Raw genomic sequence first — 10,307 nt, 5'->3', positions numbered from 1 at the left:
TCATTGCAGTTCAGTCTGTTTCTAACAGGACTGTCATGAACGTTCACATTGAACTTGCTGACTGAGGACTCTAGACAGCTCTTGGAGTTTTTGCAGTTTCTCTGAGCATTGCATGGTCTGGTCTTGGGGTGAATTTGCTTGAACCAGCCTATCACTATGTTTTTCATTGTTTAGAAATGGTCACAACCCTTTTCAGATTAACAGACAGGAACAACTGCTTAGCAAAAATCATTGCCGATGTTGACTACCTTTTTTTTTGTGATTTGTCTATTTTTGTTGGGTTGAGGTGACAGCAGACATCTCTACTCTGGAAACGTCTGCAAATCAAATTCAATCCTTCAAAAAAAGCCATGTAAAAAAAAGCCTTTTTACATTTCTGGTAAGAGAACTCCTCCTAAAATATTTGCTCAAAGATGCTTCAGAAATGTGATGTGAATACAGTCTTAAGAAAGTCATTTTAGTGTGTAACACCTCATTAGGCTGAGTTTAGATTTAAGGTTATGTGTCAGACAGGGCCAGTTTACCCGAAGTAGAGTTTAGCTGATTTAAAATAAGATGTGACAGTACTTTAGAGTGCAAAACAGGGGTCACTAAGAATTTTAAGCTAAGCAGCGTTTTGTACTGATTTGTCCTGATCTGCAGCTCTGAGTTAAAATGCAGTTCTTGTCCACTTAACACACACTCTCTCTTTCCGGGTGCTCATCAGGCCCTCGTTGCTGTAATATGTGCGACCTTTACATGATGAACCATGTGGGGCCACAGTTCTGACACATCGTTTTGTCTTGAGAGTGTGGCACGGAAGCTCAACTCTTTTCAGTGTGAGAATGCACGACAGAGTTGTGGAGTTTTTGAAAGGCCGCTATCCATTTTCAGAACATTTAACAAGCGACGGTGGGACGGGCTGTTTGCTTGGCCCCATGAATCATATCTGCTCACCCACATCATTCCCCGTTATTTGCTCTAATGTGTTCCTTGCCTGGGGGAAGAGGGAAAAAAAAGGTGTCTCTGTGACAATACAGAGTTGTCTCTGAGCTTAGCTATAATTCAATTTATCTGTTTTCTTTTTTCCCAAATGGCTGATCCAAGTTCTGTTATGGAAACATGAAAATGCATTTTCTTTCAGTGCTTCTTCTTATAATATGAGGATATGGGTAAAGGCCAAGAATAGATGTCTTAACACAATATGTACCAAAATGGAAATCTAAAATCAAGTTATCAGATAAGAACAAAGATTTTATATAAGTTAAAGCATTTAAATGATGAGACTATTGTAGTGTTTTTGTATAGTCACTTAATATAACTTAATTTACAAAAAAGAAAGACAAACACAAGTTATGTGACTTTGTAAAGAACATAAAAATCAAACAAAAATAGCTATTTCCTAATGCAATACTTAGTCTTGGAAGTATTTTATGTATCATTATTTGTATAAGACTAAGATTCAGCTGGTATTATTCTTGGTGGTAAAATGGTTTCTTGTTTTAAGACTGGACTCAGAATCTTGCTGATTTGAAAGACCAAAATGCAGAATAAGAACAATTTAAAGTTGGAGGTAGTAATTTTAAATCAATCAATAGAAAATTATAATAATATTACCAGGAGTCACTGTAATCCAACCAAGACTGGACCTTTAGTCTTTCTGAATAACTGTGCTGCTTTTATGAAATGTAGATGTGCAGCTGCTGCATCATTTAGCCTGGTGTGTAAGAAGGGTTTGACCTGAAATATGAGATTGTGTGACTAAACACTTAAAATTGATGCAAAGCTAATATATCTGTTCTAAAAGTCAAAAAGTTTTGATAAAAACAAAAAAACGAAAACAAGGGGGTACAAGCTATCCTGGCTCCACATAATGTTAACAAAATCCACCTACCATCACCACTAAAGTCCACAAATTAATGATTGTTATCTTCTTGCTTTTTTTTCTGTTAATTTTAACCATTGACCAAATAATAAATAGAAATTTATTCAACAACAAGCTTCATTTTTCTATATTAAAAGAGGGAAATCAGACGCTAGCTCCTTTGAAGCACATACATTAGGTGGTAATAATCATGTGATATGTGACCTCAAAAAGACAAAGACTTTGTATCGCCCTTGAATTTTAAAAGCTTTCAGAGCTTTCTTTTGTTCTTTTGTTTTACTGGCTGCAGCACCAAAGTCACTTATTTTGAACAAGGAAAAGAAAAGAAAAAAAAAACTGTCAGAAATCTTCAGCTTTTGCTCCTTGAAGTTGTGTGAAAGTGTTGGTGTGTCTAAAAAGGAAAAAAAAAGACATTCACTTCAAAGTCAAACAATAATTGGTGTGGAAAAGCACCATCACAACTTCCAGAAACAGAAAAAAAATCAGCAGCTAACAGAACTGCACATACTTCATCTCGACACTTTAAGTCATCCCTCGACTCCTACAGAAAACACAAACAGTAGAAATTGTAAATCCATGTGATGTTTTACAAGTCTGTGATTTGGACTCCAGAAAATTAAAAATCTTGATTTTTTTTTTTTTTTTTACAAATCATCTTTTTTACAGAAGAAACAAAAGAAGCTCATGTAAAATAAAAATAAACAATCATCAGTTAAATAAAAGTTAAACTCTAAACTCAATCACCTAATTTAGGAAATTCTAAAATAAAAAAGTATTGTTGTGCAAAGCTATAATTTTTGTTTATTAAGCACTTTAAATATTTCACTCCTCAGACATGTTTGATGTTGTAAGACACAAAGGCTGACAGTTCCAGTGGAGCTCACTGTAAGTCCCAGTTATGTCAGCAAACATTACAAATCCTTTTTGCATTTTGCTCTCATGTACTGCAACTTGTCAGCATTTCAGACGGACTCTTTGTTTTCTGCTTAAAGCTATAAAATAAATCTGCCAACTATGAGCCATTAATCTGTGCCGATTTCACCGGCGCAGAGAATAATTGAGCTTTGTTATCGTCAATGTTTTTTTCTCTTTGAGAAAAGTGTCGGCCTGAAGTCATTTACATGAAAATGATTTCACTTTCAAACTGTCAAAATCTTCTTTCTTTTATGAAGAAAATGGCAAGCTCATAGATTTTTAAAGGTGCATTAACACACCTTTTCTTTCTTAACATGATTTTAAAAGATGGCAAAATTTTGCATTATTTCATGTGAGTTTTACTCTTTAATTTCTCTTTATAACAAGCTTCCTTGTCATCTTAAATTTGTCCTAACTTACCAGCTTAACCCTCTAATTTAAATTAGAAACTTTTCCTGCACCATGTGGGATAACTAGTTTTTTTCTACAGCAACTTCCTGTCCCCATTTTCTTATATTGTTGCGTTTTCAAAACAGAAATTAAACTCAAAACACAAAAACTGATACAAAAACTCAAAATCATGACCAATAAAACTATCAACTACTCGAAAATTTGTGTATTTACACTGAAAAACAGCTAAGGGTTATCTCAGACAAAGAAATAAAAAACAATAACTTCTCAGTATGTATATGATATTTGTTTATAGATGTAAATGTCTGACGTCCGACACTCAAACTCAGCTTAACAAAATGTATTTTTAATGATCATTGTAGAGTTTTCTTTAAAATAACAGCCAAAAATCATATCAGAGAGGGCTGTAGGTTAGTGGGTATTTTCACATTTAGAAATTTGTCCCTCTGGTATATATTTACTTTCTAATTTAGGGTTTCCTTGAATAAAATGAGTTTAATGCTACTGCTGTAAAGTGCCAAATAAACTGCTTGTCACATCTTTTTATCTAACAAATATAAGAAGAAGGTTGAGCTTTGCTGCATAATTTATTCTAAATACTGAATAAACATCTGTATTATTAAAATGTCAGATTGTTAAATTTGAGATCTGCCGGCCAAAACAGACTTACTGCCCAACTAAAGTTTGCAGTGGAAGTCAAGTGCAAAGGATTTTTGAGCTTATTTTTTTACTTTTAAAACCAGAGCATGTCTTCAGATTCATCCTCTTCACGTTTAAAGAACTACTCTGCAGACTTAAACAGAGAAACTCCATAAGGAAGAGTAATTAAAGCTAAGAGCTGCTGAAGTGAGCTGCAAATATCTTAAAATATTTAATGCCTTGAGGGGTGGGGGGTGCGTTGAAACAGGAAATGATAAGAGATAAGGAAAAAAGATAAACTGATACTGACTGAATGAGCCCATTTTCACTGAAAGCATGAAAGTAATGACACAATGGAAATGCTTTAATAAGTCACATTACACTACAGTGGAGCCAGTGTGATTGCAAAAAGCTTTGCTACAATCTATGATAATTCCTCTCTGAGAATCTATCCCAGGCAGGCGGAGGCAATCTCAGTGGCTTTCTGCTCTGCTCTGCTCTGATTATTGTCTCCTGTTCTCCAGAGTAAGGCCATTAGTTACACAATTACAGAGAGTTATATTCAAGGATGATTTGCCTTTTTCTACCCCCAAAATGCCTACATATTACGGGTCAATGAAGCAATATACCAGCAGTGCACGTTTAACACGAGGACAATAACAGCTATAACTCATATCCTGAAAACAACCGTGACATCTTTACGGTTTTATTTCATTAGAGATTTATTCACAAATCTCAATCTCCCAGAAAAAAAAAAATCATCTCTAAACAAGAAACACAAATGAACTAAAACTTTAGGTAGCATTTATTGTCTTTGCAATCATCAGTGAGTCATACAGATAAAGAAAACAAATTATGTTTCCTCAGGACCATGGTTCTACATACAAACAAATAAGTTGTACAAACTTAATCTTGAGCATCTTGCAAGATGTGGTTGTGTTTTAAAGTATTTATTGAGGATAACACCTGTCAACACACCAAATTTCAGCTCAATATCTGTAAAACTGACTGACCAACTGAATTGGGTAACCTTCATTGTAGATGCACATCCAATGATTGCATTCTAAAAGTTTCATTCAAATCCATCCAGTGATTCATGAGATATTTTGCTAACAGACAGTTTACTCCAAAAGGTAATGGCAAAGCTTTTAATAACACCTTTGTCTCAAAACCAAAGGCCCTCGGTGGTGGGCAATAAAGATACTATGCAACTATTCATTAAGAGGATGTTTCGGATATTAAATGTACAAAAACTGTAAACAGGAAACATGTCAAGTGGAGCTTAAAAAAAGGCCTCATGAATGGCTTGTAATGTGAGCTGTTTTCTCTTTGTTCATCAATTAGGAGGAAAGTGAAAAATGTTAGTTGGATTCATTTTGAGCCTCCTTAGACTTGACAGATTTTATGATCTGTGAGCTTCAGCTGCTTAAAGGATGTTGATGGGATTTGGCTGGAGTTGCAGGCGTAGTAAAACTTTGAGAAAGTGTAGGTCACTTGGCAGAGCTTCTTGTTGTGGTCTGCACTCCTGAACATGCTGCCAGACACATTTGCTTAGTTAAGCACTTAATTATCTGAGTTCCAAACACAGACTGGCAGCATTTGTCTGGCATCCTGGAGAGGGTGTCTGTTATCACGGCATACACTTGTTTTCCTTCAGAAATCCCTTGGGTGCTGTTCAGTAAAGTGAATTGACTTTCTTATGTGATCCCACATTTAAATGGAAGGCAGAGGGCAGAGCTCATCCCTCTGCCAGCTCACAACAATAGTTTGACTTGCAAAACTGCAGCCTCCACTACAATTTGGGCATTTTAATATTTCTTCCAATGTGCTTTTTTTCCACCAAGAAAACATCATTTACATAAAATAAGTATTGCAACAAACTGAGACTTTCAGGCAGCTAAAATCATCTATTGACCTTAAATACAATTCAACTAAAATACCACTTTACACCTGTGTTTAATGGACATTTTAGGAAACAAATTTATTTGCCAGCTCACTCAGATTTAGCTCAGAATACTGATATTATGTTCCTTAAAATTGAAATTAAAGTTGTGGACAGCTGTCTTGGATGGAGCATAGCTGGGTTGTCTCTGTGAAACTGAATGAATTTGTATTCTTTCTGACTAATAGGAAGCTGAAATGTAAAAATGAATATTCACCCTTCAGTTGGGGTGCATGGACAGTATTCATTGTCTCATGGCCATGGCCAATAACATGTTGTTGTCTCCTCTTGTTGCCTGGCAACAAAACTGGAATAAAAAAATGAAGCATTTCTGAACATAATACAAACACCATGACAGTTCTATCTCTGTGAAATTATGTTTATTCTCTTAATTAACTTGTTTTGCTTGTTGTGTTAAGGCACCATGTTATCCCTGATTTTGCTTTCCTTTAATTCAATTAGGATTTAAGCGCCAAACCACTATAAACAAATGATTATAATAACTGGATGCACAATTGGTTTTTCAAAATAATTTCAATTAACATATCAGTGAGTATCAATACTTAACAAACACACTAATGCTATTTTCTCAATGTTATAAGAAAATGTAGCTCAGTTTTTTTTTTTAACAAAGATTTTTGTATAAAAATAATGCATAGGTTCATGACACCTGACACTCCCTCTACGTTGTGTAACTTTACCTTTGATGAGAAAATAGCCTGAAAGAATTTTGTTTGTAACATTGTCATCAGATTGTGGTGGTGTTAGGACCCAAGGTGCAAACAGAGGGAGCTAGTTAACAAATAAACTGAAACTTTAATGATAAAAAGCTGACGTTGCAGCAAAAAACAAATAGCTGTAACTGTTAGGAACAAAACCAGGAAGCACTACATATGATGGGATGATGAGTGAGTGGGAACCAGGGGTTTAGTGGGGAGAGTGATTACTACTGAGAGTAATGAACATGCTGTATGGAGACCAGGTGTGAGCTGAAGGAACTAAGGAAGCTGAGGAAAAAAACAACAGCAAATGACAGGAGAGAAAACAGAAAACACACTGAACACAATGAATCACTAAACAAGAACACGGTCAATAACTACACAAAATAAGTCATACTAATCACACAAAAACCCCCAGGTTCAAGAACATTGTGCTGTTTAAATGAATGCACATTGAACTGAATTTAAAAGCCGTAGCAGAGAATCTCTTAACCTTAGAACTTTGTGTTTTTTATGCATTTTATGACATATTGATTTGCATTTTAACATCCCTGGGCCTAAAGTGCCCTGGAGATCCCAAAGGGCTGAGAAACACGACTTCAAAAGTTTAAAATCTTGGTTTGTTTTACAAACCCACAGAAACAATTTCAGCATGCTTTAAGGTGTCTTATATATACAAATTCTTACGAAGGATGTACATATTATAACAGTAGGCAAGTAAAAAAATAAAACTACCTTACTCTGTAGTGTTGCTATAAGCCACTGTGTAATTAAAATTTTACAATCCCCCCTCATTACCTTTATTTTCATAAATACTAAAAATTTGCCAAAAAAATTGGATGTTGGTGAATAACTTAACTTTTTTAAAACCATACAGTTGTTTTACTTCCTGCCATAATTTATGTATCACAGAACAATGTCTCCACCTTGCTCAAATGTGAAACAATATATTGTTACCTCAGAGGGTGGCTACCAACCACGGCGGTATCCCAGGAGCTGGTACTCATCTTCCACCACCACCGCTTAATTAGTTGACTGTGTGCCTGGAGACCCGTTCTGGTTTTGACCTTTTCTGAAGGTAAGGCATGTTCAACAACCCAGAGGAAATGAGGTGAAGGGGAAAGATTTTTGCATGGGTGAGTGTGTGTGTGTGAGCGTATGTACTTGTGGCTATGTTTTCCCTCAAAGCTTGTTTGACTTTTTTAATGGAAAACTTTTCATTAGTGTGGCACAGAGTTTGCTATTTGTATTGCATCAAGCGTTAGAAACTTGCAGACATGATGATAGATTCAGAGAAAATACCAAAATGCATTTCCAGTTGAGATTTTTTTTTTTTGCACATCTTTTAATTTAGAGAAACTGCTTGAAGTACCTGAAGATGCACAGTGACAGTTTGAGGAAAGGCCCGGGGTACTGATGACATATTCAAAAGGTGCATCGATGCAGATAGAGGTTAGCTTGCATGCCATTTTAGTGTTTAATGAGATTTCCTCTGGAGGGGTTACAGGCTGCCAGGTTTCAAATCATCTAACAGAACGTCTGTTCTTCTCATTGTCCATTGGAGAAAAGGGAACATCCTCATTATCTGCCATAGCTTTGGCTCATTAGGAGGGACAAGGAGATGTCTCAGTATAAATACTTCAAATCTTCCCCCCCAAATGCAGGAAGTCATGTTGGAGAAACTGAACATCTCAGCAAGAAACAAGGTAGAGATCTGTAATGTCAAGTGATGCAAGAAAATGATAGCAGACAAGGTGCATTACAGATAACCATGCCCTCATATATTTAATTCATTTTTTTCTCTTATTGGGTTAAAAATAGATTTTCTTTTATAGCAGCATTTAGATTGGGGTTTTAACAACACCTCATGTTCACATCTGTTTTTCTTTTGACATCTCTCCTGCAACACAGCCAATCTGAAAAGGTTTGATGTTTCAGAAGGAATTTTTATAGCAACAGTTATAAATCCTCTTGGATTTATTTATATATATATATATATATATATATATATATATATATATATATATATATATATATATATATATATATAATTTATTAAAGTAGAAGATAAACATCCCCTCGTTCAATAGATTTTACCGTGAACTGTTAGACATTTCTGATAAGTGGCAGAGGTATATTTTACCACAGACTCTTTCAAAGTTCATGACATTTACAACAGCTTCTCTGGTATTTACGTTGAAGGTTAGAATGGTCAGTCAGGCAGCTTTTAGTTACCCAGTGAACCTTTGTTTCTTCATAATGAGAAGTTATTACAACATATACTCAAGAGATGTTGTGTGTAGATTGGTGCTGTAGGAAAATACAAAAAAAAAATAAAAGTAAATTAGCACAATCTCTCCCATTTTGTTCTCTAGGGAAGGCAAGAACATTATCATAAAGTTCAACTAATATCTTCTAGCAGAGAGCACATGGAAAGAAGCTATATTTGGGACTAATTAAACATCAAAGTGTACATTAGGTGTCATATGGTGTATGGGGGGTGGGGGTTCCTGAGTGCCATGTCACCCAGCTCTAAGCATTCCTGGGGAAAAGTTATAATTAACTGAGCTGAGATAAAGTTGAGTTTATTGCTAAACGGGCGTGCCTGCTGATGGCTCACTAAGTAGCAGGCGGCTGCAGACAGAACTGGCAGGTTAATCAAATATTAATAGGGAATATTGCAAATGACAGTTTAAATACTGCTGTTGGCCAACGGACATGTGCCTGAGGAGCACAGTTGGAATGCAAGTGAACATCTAATTTACTTAATATGGAAGGTCAGACTGTCACATTTGCACATTCGTCTAACTGTGACTGGATGAAGCTCCTGAATTCACGGCTTCGCGGGAGGGGATTAAACACTGAAAGTGAAACTTGAATGGAAGATGTCACAGCTGAAATTCAATAAGCCATCAGAATACATACCAGTTTTACTTGTTTCACTCATGTTCTTTTTTTTTTTTAAATCAAATCAATCATAGACAAATAAAGAGGAATATTCATTTAGGGTATTCAAGTATTTATATTTTTAAAGAGCAGCCATCAGGCACAGATAGGCAGCTGTTTTGGAGCCTCACAGCACCTAATAAACTTACAGCACAGACTTTATTTTATCATTTGTACTGTTAAATGTGTGTTTAAAAGAATTAAATAAAAAAATATAAAGTTCAAAATAGCAGCAAAATGGATGAATATATTAACACAACTAGATGTCTCAAAAACATCTTGAATGTCAAAAAAATAACATAAATCATAAGAATATCATTAGGATTATTCGATATTAATATTATAACTGATTATTTTGTATTTTCAGAAATCAAACCCTGGAAAAATGACTAGCAACAATGTCTTTAGAAATATCTACAAAAAATTTAAGATGACAAATTGGTGACATGACAAAACAACGTTTTAACATGAAAAATGGAAAATAAATGAAGTACACCACTTCATAATAGATATGTGAAATGTGAGTTTCTTTCTGTAAAAACTATATTGTAGATATTTACAATGATTATTTGTGATAGAAATAATGTTTTTGTAAATATCTGGAGCTGAGAGCCCATTATGAATTGGAAATGTAACATTTTTCTAATAGAAAAGCGAACATTTGAGTATCAGAAATGTTGATTGTGGATAGGAAGTATATCTTAGATACGGATTGAAAAATAATGAGAATGACAGGAAGTGAAGGGCCTCATGTCTGTGTTTTGCCTTGGGCCTCAAAAATGATTAAATCTGCCTCTGGGAGAAGCTTTATATACATGTCCTCAGAATAAAGCTGCATTTAAAACATGCTGTCATTCGGATGCTTGGCTCC

The sequence above is a fragment of the Kryptolebias marmoratus genome, linkage group LG12, assembly GCF_001649575.2.
Source record: "Kryptolebias marmoratus isolate JLee-2015 linkage group LG12, ASM164957v2, whole genome shotgun sequence".
Lineage (NCBI taxonomy): Eukaryota > Metazoa > Chordata > Actinopteri > Cyprinodontiformes > Rivulidae > Kryptolebias > Kryptolebias marmoratus.
Note: the sequence above shows the minus strand (reverse complement) of the source record.